The sequence below is a fragment of the Gobio gobio genome (assembly GCF_949357685.1).
Source record: "Gobio gobio genome assembly, chromosome: 3".
In the NCBI taxonomy this organism is placed as follows: Eukaryota; Metazoa; Chordata; class Actinopteri; order Cypriniformes; family Gobionidae; genus Gobio; species Gobio gobio.
In genome coordinates this window covers 18,587,800-18,602,302 of record NC_137099.1, presented here as the reverse complement: position 1 = coordinate 18,602,302, position 14,503 = coordinate 18,587,800, and positions in this window count along the sequence as shown.

Below are 14,503 nucleotides of genomic sequence, written 5' to 3'. Positions count from 1 at the left end.
CACACCAACGATTTAACGAATACATGATTGAATATGTCTATAATTCAGTCAATCATTCTGTCAATCAGTCAGTTGTTTTGTCAGTTAATTTGGTATGCCTGAACAACCACTTACTGCCTTTCGAGAGGTGTCCAGTTTATTCTGGCTAAAATAAGCCAAAGTAGCAGAAAAGTAAAAACACGGGCATTTTTCCCCCCTCATTTTCATCATTTATCACTGTTAGGCAGAGGTGGAAAGTAGCAAATTACATTTACCCGCATTACAGTAATTGAGTAGTTTTTCTGTGTACTTCTACTTTTTTAAGTAGTTTTAAAAATCTGTAATTTTACTTTTAATTAAGTATGTCTTCTGAAGTATTGTACTTCGCTACATTTAAAACCATAACCGTTACTGAATAAAAATAAATTTACAATGGGGGGGGGGGGGGGGGGGGGATTGCGCTCTGTAAACTACTGCATTGATTTTTGGGGCGGGAGAACAAAAATCACAAAAAGGAGATGGACAAGACAGACGTCAGTGATGCAGACCCAGCTGAAAGTGAAATGCTGTTTTGAACCCCTGGCTAGTATGGAAATACTTTGGATATAGAATTTTTTTTTTTAGGTGTGGTTGTCCTGTAGGATATCCAATTTGCAAAAAAATGCAGATGCAAAGTAATATTCTGATTTTGCATTTGACTGATTTTATTCATTTAGAAGAGTACTGAATCTTTATTGTGCAAGTGAGATAAAGAAATGCTCACATTTATTCTAGAAGTACAATAATAGTAACAACTCTGCACTTACTCTTGATTTTTCTCAACTTGGGGACGGTAAAGCAGTCAGTCAAATAAATGTGAAAAAGTTTATTTAGTTGTAAATTTTAAAAGTAATGCGATACTTTACTAGTTACTTGAAAAAGTAATCTGATTACGTAACTCAAGTTACTTGTAATGTGCTACAAGTAACACTGGTCATATTGTCTTTAGAAAAAATAAGTAGTAGTTACCCATGCAATGCTTTAATCTTGAATCCAAACAACCCAATTAACCTTAAAAAATTCCCTTTGACTTTATTTCCCCAGCAGTTTACATTTCAAATTTCAAATTGAATGTTATATTTAGTGACAGGGTAAGTGTGAACATATAAATGTATTAACTGGGTAACACATTACTGAGTACTACCCATACTAGAACTCTATCAAGCCATGAACAGTAAACTGCAGGGTACTTCTTTATTATTAATTTATTTTATTATTTATGCCTTTTATTAATTATTTACTTGGGTGTCCAAGCTGGGTTTATGCCACAGTGAAATAAATATACCGCCGTGGTGATGAATTATGCGTAATAGAGATGTGATCATATATTCCTTAAAGGGAAATAACAGTTCCTTTGAATCCCTGTGTGTTGCTCTTTCGATACAGCAATGTTCAAAAGTGTGAGGAACATAAAACGTGCAGGAGCGACCAGTTAATACAAGACTATTAATCTTCCTCCCCTCTACATCTCTGATCTCTCTCTTTCTTATCTACACACATCTACTCCTCTCTTAGATATACTTTCTCATATCTAGCAAAGGGGGAGGATTGCAAAAGGGCCGAATGGTACTGATCCACCAAATACTACAATATACCAATGTGTATATAACATTCAAAAGTTAAGGGTCAGTACTTTTTTTTTAATACCTCTACTCAGCACCGACACATTAAATTGATTAAAAGTGACAGCAAAAACATTTATAATGTTACAAAATATTTCCATTTCAAATCAATGTTGTTTGAACTTTATATTCATCCTGAAAAAATGCATAATGGTTTCTACAAAAATATTAAGAAGCACAACTGTTTTTAACATTAATAATAATAATACATATTTCCTGTGCAGCTGAAGGATTATGTGACACTGAAGACTGGAGTAATGATGCTGAAAATTCAGCTTTGTCATCACAGGAATAAATTACATTTTTAACGTTATTTTAAATTGCAATAATATTTTTTCAATATTTATTTCTGAATTTTTTATCAAACAAATGCAGCCTTTGTGACTATAAGAGACTTCTAACAAAAAAATTTAAACAAAACAAAACAAATCTTTCTGACCCCAAACTTTTGAATAGTTTCCCTATATTACATTAATGTGTACATTATTGGCTATATATTATAATTTTTCCCCTCTAAATGTACTTGGCAACCTGGTCACAATTCTGTGAAATGAACACAGGCTCCTTAACTCAAAATCCGTGTCAGTTTCACGGAATCGCTGAAAATTCCATGATGGGTCCACGGAAGCGATTCCTATGTAAGTCAATGACAGTAAAAAGTAGACATGATTTTATGAAAATTTATAGGCTACTTTTATATTTTGGAGCAACTAACTCCACTCCTACCCTAAACCTACCCACTCTCAACAATATAAAACACATAACATGCAAATACAAGTACAGTCACAGGTATTTATTGCAAAAACTGACCAAAAACAGCATAAAAGTATTAACTCATGTTGCATTCCAAGTCTTCTGAAGTCACATGAAATCTTCATGTAAAGAACAGAGTTGATCTTAATGTTTTAATCGCTAAAATGATGATCCCGCCGCTCCTTGAACACACTCATTCATATCTCATTCAAATAATACACACTACTCTTTAGCGTGACGCAATCTGTCACGAGACACACGAGAGCCAATGGGATTTTACAATCAAAGCCGACGTAATGACGCAATTGGTCACGAGACATACGACAACCAATGCTGTTAAAGCTGACGTAACGTTTCTTCCGGTGGTAAAATTTGAAATGTGTTTTTGATCTTTGGCGGATGGACTCGACGCTGCTGATCGCTTTTGGGGATTTTCTTCACACAAATTAATCGTTTGGCCTCGGAACACTTGGAATATCTGTACTTTTTGAATAAATTGTGCCTGCAGTCATATCTGCCTGTTATATCCTGTTTTTTTATAATACACAAATGGGTAGGTTTAGGGAAGGGATTGGGTTATGTGTTCAAAACGTGTCTGAATACTGTAAATAAAATAAAAAATAATAATTGTAAATAAAATTATGCTGGCTGATTAAATCGAGGATCACACTCCATGTCATAACGGCAAAAAATCATAGTTTCATGATGATAACCATGCCCAACGCGTCTGTATACTGTCATTGACTTACATAAGCATCACTTCCGTGGACCCATCACGGAATTTTCGGCGATTCCGTGAAACTGCCATGGATTTTGAGTTAAGTGTTCATTTCACGGAATTCTGTGAGATCAGGTTGCTACTTGGCCTGTATCTATTATGCCCTTATTCAAAGTCTAGATTTTGTTTTAGTGGTCTACGAGAATAGGTTTTCCTTCTTGAATGTTAAAAACAAACTTTAAATTGTTTCAGCAACTCTTTTGCTATCAGTAATGATCTGTTTTGTACGAAGCCCTTCATTATGTAAAGCGTCATCTGCTCTGATTGTTCGGCTGGACCAGTGTGTTGTGACTGGTCAACTGCTTCAAGTGTGTTTCGGAAATGTCACACCCCTTATTATTATAACAGCAAATTTCAATACACTATATGTAAACCAGCCCTCACCCCTTTTTTGTGTATGCTCTGGGTGGGAATGATTAAATGCAGGATATTGTGGCGTGCACGTTCTCTGTAGAAAACTCTAGACTACAATTGAGGCATTTCAGGGCCTTTTTCATGGTTAAACAGCAACATCACACACTAAAGAGAGTTAAAAAGTGTAAAAAAGCATAATAGGACCCATTAACAAGCTGAAGAAATAAGATCCAGAGGAGGGTTAGCACCACTTTTGTGGGGTTAATTTGTAATTGCGAGGCCAAAGTTATACAGAGGAATACAATGCAGTACGAGTTGTTTAGCAACAGACAACCAATCATCCACAGCCTCTGTGCACCGTATTAAATATTAATTCGCTTTGGACAATCACAGAAACTTTCAAGCTGTGTTTGGTCTCCAAGTCTAAGGGAAACAAAAAAAATGTCAAACAGGCTTTAAAAAAATAGTATAATTATTATTGTTGTTGTTTTATGTCTATTAAGACAACCAGGGCAAGTCCATGTGCTGACTTTTCCACAGATAAACAAGCATTTATTAAAACAAGTAGCGAGTGTTTGTCTAAGCAATGTTATTGACCTCATAAATATGCAAATGAGAACGTTAACACAGAATTTACAAATGTAGAGTGCAAAATCTCAAAACCTGAATAGCCAGCATTGATTTAAGCCAGGATAAAGTATAAACAGTGTGAAACGTAGATCAAGATAAACTAGGGTTTAGAATGAAATTTCAAGTGTGATTTAATGTAAGTCCTTCCAATTTCAGGTAGATTCAATCAGTTGGACATTTCTGACCTAGCCGCAAAAATAGCACCTATTTTGCTCTGACTCACTCTAAATGTCTTGCTACCTGCACACCCAGCACTTTATATATATTATATATATATATATATATATATATATATATATATATATATATATATATATATATATATAATATATATATATATATATATATATATATATATATATATATATATATATATATATATATATATATATATATATATATATATATATATATACCAGCCTCTTCACTTTTCCTCTTTCCTTTCATTTTCATTTCTTTCACTCTAGAAATGTATCTTTTCGTCCCTCCAGAGGAATTTGCTGCAGCTCTTATGTTCTCTGTGTCTCACTAGCCTTGCCCCCAAGATCTCTCTCCCCTTCCCGTTTTCTGTCATCGTAACCCAGATATCAGCGCTGTTCTGAAGTAAGCGTCAAACCTCAATGTGACACAAGGTTTAGATCGCTTTCCCTAGCTGCAATCACTCAAACACACGCACACGCGCACACACACACACACACACACACACACACACACACACACACACACACACACACACACACACACACACATGCCTCAGTAAATGTAGGGCTCTTTCAAGTGTCCGGTGGTTTATTGCAGCCTCACCTCAATTCATCCTTTCCCTTGATCACTCTTTCTCTGCTGCATTCTCACCCCCTCTCTCTTTGGCTCCATCCTTTCTGTCTTATCTTTTCCATCTTTGAAATGCCCTGGCATTTCACTCTCCTTATCTCTACCTCTATCTCTATCACACCCTTTGCTTATTTCTGCAGTATGACTCCATTTCGGCCTCCTCGGTGGTCTGTCAATTCAACCTCTCTGTTCCTCTTTCTGCTGAGTTCTGCTTTCGCTCTCTCTCGGTCTCTCTCTCTCTCTCTCTCTCTCTCTCTCGGTCTCTCTTCTTCTCCTTCAAATCTTACCAACTGCTTTCCAATAGCCAACAGCTATATCATTTATTCAGTAGCACTCACACACGCACGCACGCACTCTCACACACACACACACACACACACACACACACACACACACACACACACACACACACACACACACACACACACACACACACACACACACACACACATTCTGATATCCTGAGCAACTTTCATGTTATGAATTTGACTGTCGATCATTCCCCTAGGCTGATGCAGGCCTTAGGCGATTTCACAAAAAGAACAACATTAACCTGGTGAGTGTTGGGGGGAAACTAACTAAAGTAGCGACTACAAACTTAATGATATAGATCAAACCAAAATGATTTGTATCTTTATTTGTATGTAAATATGTATTTTTCATTCATTCATTCATTCATTCATTCATTCATTCATTCATTCATTCATTCATTCATTCATTCATTCATTCATTCATTCATTCATTCATTTATTCATTCACTCATTCATATATCAAGTCAAGTCAAGTCACCTTTATTTATATAGTGCTTTTACAATGCAGATTGTTTCAAAGCAGCTTCAGCAGTGTTAACAGGAAAATAATGCAATAGAATTTGATTCGGCTGTAAACGGTGATTTCATCCAGCTCAGTTCAATTATCATATAACGTCAATGCGGGTAGATCAGTAATTTAATTGAATATTTAGTGTCCCCAACTAAGTAAGCCAAAAGCCAAAGGCAAAAGATGCGACGGTGGCAAGGAACCAAAACTCCATCAGGTGTCATAATGGAGAAAAAAACCTTGGGAGAAACCAGGCTCAGCCGTGGTGCCTGTTCTTCTCTGGCCAACGAACAAACAGTGTATTTAGGCAAACACTACAAGTCAGAAGTCAGACTAGATCAGAACATTCAGAATAGTTGTCCAGTTCCATCTTGTTGAATGTGTGTGTGTGTGTGTGCGTGTGTGTGCGTGTGTGTGCGTGCGTGTGTGTGCGTGTGTGTGCGTGTGTGTGTGTGTGTGTGTGTGTGTGTGTACGCGTGCGTGCGTTTGGCACAGTCACCAGCTCAGTCACCCTCAAAACTACACTTCCCAGAATCCCTCCGACACCCATTCATCAATCTCCTGCACCTGCAAATCATCACCCTCATTATCACTCATCAGCTACACTGTAAAACGTAATAAATTGACTTTACTTAGAAAAAGTGAGGAAACCGATTGCCTTAAAATTTTCAAGTAAAGCAGCGTATTATTTTTTTGTCTGCAAAACTTAACAAAATTTGTACAGAAAACTTGTTTAACCAAAATTATTAGTTATGTTAACTTGTTATTAGTGCTCACATTACTAGGAAAATATTAGGAAACCGATTGCCTTAAAATTCTCAAGTAAGCTGAACTTAAAAAAAATAAGTGAAGACAAAAAGCAACAACTGAACTCCATTCAACACTTATTTATTACTTATCAATAGTCTACAGGTACTACACTGTAAAAACAATTAAGTAAGCATTACTTAATTGCATTAAGCTGTTCTTACTTAAACCGTTTAAGTTTTGCCAACTTAATTCTATCTGGGATCTGAGGAAGTGTACTCCCAGAGTGCATTGTGGCATGAATAAATTAATTGCTTCGTTTTACTATTTTTAGCTTTATTTTACTATTTGTCTTTTGTCAGTATAACCCGAATAATGACAGCAAGTAAAATAGTAAAGGTCGTATTAATAAAAAAAAATAAATAAAAAAAAATCCTTGTTACCATTGTTGTGTTTTGCATGCTGAATGTTGAAGTCTGTGTGTGACACACTCAAGCATGGTCAAATGATATTGTGACAAATATAGAGGGATTATATAAACTCAATTAAAATGTTATACCATAATTATTAGCAAAAATAATGTTAAAAGATCATTATTTGACATTTAATATAGTTATGTTATACATCGTTAATTGACAAATATTTTATATATATATTCCCTTCTTTTGAAATCTATTATTTATTGTTGCATTGCTGCATTAATAGGAAGTTAATTACTAAAATATGAATGAAGTTCCAAGTGTCCAACCAAAGGGAACACTAATCACAATTATGGTGAGAGGAAGTGGAGGAAATGAGTGATAAGTCTATACAAAATTGCACCACCTCAAAAACACTTTTCCCTCCCGCCCGTCCGCCTGCTTGTTTTTTTGCTTTGGCAAAATGGTACTCAAACCAGTCAAGTAATGTTTACTTGAGTTTTCTAAGTAACGAAGGCATAGCAGGCAAATAGTTCAGATTACTTAATTGTTTTAAGTCAGTTCAACAAATTATTGGACATTAAGTAAAGTTTACTAAAAAAGTCTTAGTAAGAACAACTGTTGGATTTTACAGTGAATATCAGCAGTCACCATCCTCACCACAGTTGTCTGATCTCCGTTATGTTTAGTGTGCGTTGCGTCTGCTTGTTTGCCTGTCTAAGTAAGACTTTTAACACCTGTTGTTGAACGTCATTCATAGTCGTGTGCCTGTCTGTCTGTCTGTCTGCCACCCGTGACAGTATTTGTATATTATTTTCTCAAATTGTTAATATACTGTATATAAGCTGTTTTTTTTTAATAAAAACTGCAGATCAATATTCAGCATCTTATATATTATATTTACTACAGTAATTTTACTAAATATTTTGTCAAATGCTGTGGTTCATATATTTTTAGTAAGTTTGTTGTGTTTTTGGTGGTATAGTGTAATTGATCTTTTGGCTTTGATATACTGGATATACTGAAATAATAATAATAATAATAATAATAATAATAATAATAATAATAATAATAATAATAATAAATTAACTTCAAATTATTAGTACCTTGTAAAGCTACAGGCTCAAAGTAGCTTGCCCAACATTGAAACCTGTCTTCACCACTAACACAAATCTCCGCTGAATCACACAAACATGTGTTTGTATATCAGGCTGAGAGATTAAATTATGCTTAAATTATCTGATCTTCTCGCTTCGGATCTTATCACTTAGCCCAGTGATCTGTGGAACATGACTGCCTGACTAGTGATAAGTTCAGATGAGTCTGGGATTTGAAAATGCGTTTGACCCCAGTCTACAAACAAACATCCACAGGATCTGTCTCTTTATAGTTGGAACTGTCCTCTGTTCTCTGACGTTTCCATCTATTTGTGTCTGATAAGAGTGTACATTTAAATTTGTTTGATTTTTTTCAATTCAGTTTAAATCAGTGTTGTTCATTTTAATATTTTTTATATACTATTATAGTATGTATTAATATTTTAAACGAGCTTTTATTTTAATATCTTTACTTTTCATTTTAGTTTAAGTTTTGGTATTTGTGTTGTGTGCTTTATTTCAGTTTTAGCAATTTTTGTATTTCAGCTTTAAGTCAGTATTGAATGGAAAGTCACATTTCTATTTTCTAAATGCATAATGTGTTAAATGTTTTGACCTCAATGTCTTAACTCGACCTTCCAGGGAAATCCAGGGACTTCTGAAGTACAACTTAAACCCAAACTCGCATCTCAAAAACCGATCAACAATCGATGGATAGAACCAAATCACCTTTTTCGATAATATGTTACACTTCTGTGTACATCACAATACAGAAGAAAAGATCTGTTGCTACTTCCGATTCATCGCGACTTAAATCATGGTCAACTTATTTCAGTTAGTTGCAAAGGCAACATTTCAAATGTTCTTTTAATTTTTGTAAACTTAAGTTTTGAACCTGCATGTATCCTTCCCTGATCCCTGATCCTTATCCTTCATGCAAAAGTCATATGAAAATGTCATTCAGTACTTAAAAGTATTGATAGAAAATGGCTTGATCTATTTCATTGAATATTTGTTTGTGAAATTTATTGAGGCATGAAACTGTATCATCCATCCATACTGCTTATCCTCTGTAGAGTCGGAGGAAGGCTGAAGCCTGGGATTCCGGACAAAGGCTGGGGACACCTTGCACAGGTGGCCAATGCATCACAGGACTAATACACACAGATATAAACACATTCACACTCTCAACTGTAAGCAAGTTTGTCTCTTCTATTCATTTATACTGCATGGGGGCAACCAGAGCACCCGGAGAAAACCCATGCTGACACATGCAAACTAAACAAAAAAAGTCTGGGACTCAAACCAGGGACCTTCTTGCTGTGAAACAGTGCTACCTAGAGAGCTACTGTGCTACCCCAAGTAGTTAAATCAATACCAATTAAATACACCATCTGCTATATTAATCAAATGTAGGCCCTTGAATAAAAGTGTTTGCCAAATGCCTAAATGCAACGTGTGTTACAGAACTGAGTCGTTATAGAAACTCTAATGCTAATGTCCAGCTCTATTGGAATCAACTAACGTGTAGTCTCTCATGTGCTTCATATGGGGATCACGTCAACTGAGTTGGTGCATATGTAGAGATCAGTCTCTTATGAGGATTCATTTTAGTCAAGATGCTGCCTATGTACATAGTTGACAGCCAGACACCTCACTAGGGTTTTAAAAAGAGCTATAGATGTAAAATGACATAGAAAAAAGCAAAAACAGTGTGTGCCTCTGCTGACCTCGGTAAGTGTCTGTGTTCGCTGTGAAAAGTATGTCATACATCAAGCTTTCCTTTACTGTGCTAAGAAGACTAGCTGTTTTAGCTTGAACACTTGTGAACTGATATGCGCAACCCAGCTGGAAAACACGCCTTTGGCGGAATTTCTTCAAAATTATGTTTTGCAACACAAAGTGAAATGTCCAGTGAGTGGCATTAAAAACGCATTGTTTCATCCTAAGAATGTCTCGGGAATGAAATGGCTAGTGAGTGGCGCAAAAAAAAAAAAATGATGTTAACATTTGAAAAAAAATGCACCATTTACACTAAACCAAAAGTGTAACTTGACAAAAAAAAGTGTTGACAAAAGCAAACTTGAGACAAAAATACATTGCTGATTCAATCATGGCATTTTAGCTTCCTTCTATGAGTCTTTAATTGTTAATATCACGTGATTCATACCTGAGCACTTCACATCACAAGTGCAAAGTTGTAGGTTTAAGTTTACTACTTCATAAAAGTTATACATATAGAGCTGGGTATGTGATTCAAACATCATGCATACGTTTATAAAACCTGCACTAGGGCAAGGCAAGTTTATTTATATTGCACATCTCATACACAATGGTAATTCAAAGTGCTTTACATAGAAAAGGAATTAAAATAATCACAACATATGCATAAGAAATAAAATATCATGCATAAGAATTAAAAATAACAATTGTATTTACCTAAAGGTTAAAATACTATTTCTGACTACCTAAATAACTCAATTTGGGTCTCCGCTGCTGAATGGAGGAGTCAGAGAGATCTATGGTAAAAGCATTTTGAGGTCATAACATATTGTGCAAGGAACCAAAGGAAAATAAGTTTTTAGCTCACATAGTCAGCCACATGCTTGCCAACTGTAAAACAAAATGACAGTTATTGCTTGGACAATTAATAAATTCATACTTAATTTAATAGGAAAAAAAATATCCTATTTATTATTTGATTTTTTGAACATCCCATTTAAAAACAGGAAAACTGACGCACTATTGTTTAAATGGTTCCCTTTCGAGGAAGCTCGCACTGCATCAATGCTTTCTGTCATCAAAATTACCTCAACAACGGGGTTATTCTTTCCCGAACTTCCATAAAGAGATTTCAAGGATGTGGAAAAGGCATATTCTACCAGTCTTTTCAGCCTCCGAGTTCAGGCCGGAGCATGTCTGCACACTATGTCTATTCTCAGGCGTACCAGGCTGACCTGCTGAGAGATCTTGATGAAGGCGTGGAGCGGTGTCTTCGCACCTTGATGATATGGAGGAAGCCTTGGTTCTTGTCCCAAGGTCCCGTGTTAGGAGCTCATTGTCATCACACTACGCTCACAACAGATGTTTCCCTCATGGGCTAGGGAGTAGCTATGGAAGGCCACTCACCGCAGGTCTGTGGAGGAGTTATCATCTCTCATGGCACATAAATTGCCTGGAGATGATGGCTGTCTTCCTAGTATTTAAGCATTTCCTCCCAGACCTGAGAGGCCATCATGTGCTTGTGCGCACATACAACACATCGTGGTCACTTATATAAATAATCAGGAGGGTCTACGTTCGCACCCACTGTGCAAAATGACACACCAGATCCTCCTGTGGTCCAAAGGAAAGCTTAACAAAACACTACCAGAGTAACAAAACGTAGGAGAAGAGAAGACATCCTGACGAGGAAGGGGCTAAGGCCAGGGAACGGAGACTTCACCCCGAGGTGGTGGAGTTCATAACGGGAGTGTTCAGCCAAGCGGAAGTGGATCTGTTTGCATCGCAGGATACAACACAGTGTCCACTTTGGCTATCCCTCAATCACCCAGCTCCATTGGGGCTGGATGCCAGGGTACAGACATGGCCAAGGCTATGTCTGTATGCTTTTCACCGATCACTCTGTTCCCGGGAGTTCTGGAGAGAGTCCGCCGGGACGGGGTCAGTCTACTTCTAGTAGTGCTGTTCTTGCCAGCCTGAGTGTGGTTCTCATATCTTGTGTCCCTCCTCGATGGCTCTCCCCCAGAGATTCCGTTTAGGAGGGACCTTCTATCTCAGGCAAGGGGCACAATTCATCACCCCTGTCCAGAGTTATGGAAGCTGTGGGTTTGGCCTCTGAGGGGGCCCAACTCATAGACTTGAGGTTGTTGAGACCATACATGACTCCAGAGTTCCCTCCAGGAGGAAACTATGCATTAAAGTGGAGAGTTTTCACTTCATGGTGCGGAATGCAACAGAGGGATCCAGTTAACTGGCTGGTTGGTTCAGTGTTGAAGTACCTGCAGGATTTTTACGCAGGTCTATCCCCTTCCACACTGAAGGTGTATGTGGTGTCCATAGCTACCTACCATGTCCCTTTGGGTGGTGTATCCCTGGGGAGAAACCTGTTGGTTTCCTCCTTGGTACTGTGAGGCTGAGGCAAGCCGTACTAGAATTCCAGCTTGGGACCTGGCCGTTGTATATATCTGCGGCTCCCTTTAAACCCATAGAGACTAAGTTCAGAAACTTTTCTGGAACAAAGACAGTATTTCTTCTAGCCATCACATCTCTCAAAAGAGTTTGATATCTTCAGGCCCTGTCAGTGTCAGTGCCGTTTAGTTTGCACCGGAGATGGTCAAGGCATTCTTATATCCAAAACTGGGCTATGTCCCTAAGGTGCCGACCAATATGCTGTGGCCTATAGTCTTGCAAGCCTTTTGCTCTCCTCCCTTCAGAGATAAGGACCAGGAGAAGCTGAACCTTGTGTGTCCAATTAGAGTGCTGGATGCTGGATTTTGTCCAGAGAGCTGCCCTCAGGAAGACAACTGATCAGCTGTTTGTCTGCTTTGGATCGCCTAAGAAGGGGCTACCTGCGTCCAAGCAGACAGTCAGCAAGTGGACAGTTGAGGCTATTTCTTGTCACATATCTGTCCTGTCTCGTTGATCACATGTGGGGTTTTGTTATTTTGAGCATGTGCTCTCGTCCTTGTCTGACTCCACCCCTCTTGTTATCCAATCATTGAGTATTTGCCCCACCTGTTGTTCCTCATCACCTGCCTTGTTTATCCCTTATTTATACTCATTGTGTTCTCTGTCCTGTGCTGGTACGTTGTTCTATGTCATGTCAACGTCTCCCGTTTCCCCGTGTTTGGTATGTTTTGAGTTTGTTTCTGTTTATGAGTTTGACTATGTTTTGCCTCATTGTGGGTTTTGTTTTGTGTTTATGTTTGTTTTGTAATAAATACCTTTTTTTCCTTGCACTTGAGTCCTCGCCCAGTTTCCTTTGTTTGTGACGTGACAGATCGTGCCAGCCATCGGAGGACTCAGCAGGAGGAGTTTTTGTTCTCTTTTCCCCTGTGACAAATGAGCTTAGCAGGAGCTTACAGGTGTTGCGGCAGGTAAACTCTATATACATCCGTCAGCAGGGGGCGGGTGTAAGAGAGTTTGCCTGCCAATTCCTCATTGAGGTGCATCACCTGTACCTCAACGAGATTTTCAACCTCTGCCTAGACATGCCTCTCAGTCCTCAGGAGATGGGGAGAATGGGGACTCCTAATTTCTGGGAGTTTGTGGACCGGCTGGACTCCAGTCCTCCTAGGACCATGGTCCCGATAATTCTGGTGTTCCGGTGGTCCCAGTTCCGGTGGATCGTGTTCCGGTGGTCCCAGTTCCGCTGGATCGTGTTCCGGTGGTCCCAGTTCCGCTGGATCGTGTTCCGGTGGTCCCAGTTCCGGTGGATTGTGTCCCGGTGGACCCGGTTCCGGTGGTCCCAGGTCCGGTGGATCGTGTTCCGGTGGTCCTAGTGCCGGTGGTCCCTGTTCCAAAACGGAGGAGGAGGCGAAGGGCTCCCTCCACGACTGCTCCCGTGGTCCCTGTTCCGGTGGTCCCTGTTCCGGTGGTCCCAGTTCCGGTGGATCGTGTTCCGGTGGATTATGTTCCGGTGGTCCCAATTCCGGTGGTCCGTGTTCCGGTGGTCCCAGTTCCGGTGGTACCGGCTCCGGTGGTACCGGCTCCGGTGGTCCCAGGTCCAATGGATCGTGTTCCGGTGGATCGTGTTCTGGTGGACCCAGTTCCAGTGGACCCAGTTCCGGTGGTCCCTGCTCTGCCCACGCCACCCAGGCGCCCTGCTCTGCCTGCACCACCCAGGCGGCCTGCTCTGACTGCGCCACCCAGGCGGCCTGCTCTGACTGCGCCACCCAGGCGGCCTGCTCTGCTTGTGCCACCCAGACGCCCTGCTCTGACCGCATCGCCCTGGCGTCCTGCTCTTCCCGCGCCGCCCTGGCATCCTGCTCTTCCCGCACCGCCCTGGCGTCCGGCTCTGCCCGTGCCGCCCTGGCGTCCTGCACTCTGCGTTCCGCCCTGGCCGCCTGAACTCTGCGGGCCACCCTGGCCTGCCTGAACTCTGCGGGCCACCCTGGCCACCTGAACTTTTTGTTTCCCCTGTCCCTCCCTGGTCTGTCCCTCCCGTCCCTCCTGTCCCTCCCTGGTCTGTCCTTGTGTTTCTCCTGGGTCCCCCGGTGGAACGTCTGGTAGCTGCTCCGTAGGGAGGGGGTAATGTCACATGACTGTCCTGTCTCGTTTATCATATGTGGGGTTTTGTTATTTTGAGCATGTGCTCTTGTCCTTGTCTGACTCCACCCCTCTTGTTATCCAATCATTGATTATTTGCCCCACCTGTTGTTCCTCATCACCTGCCTTGTTTATCCCTTATTTATACTCGTTGTGTTCTCTGTC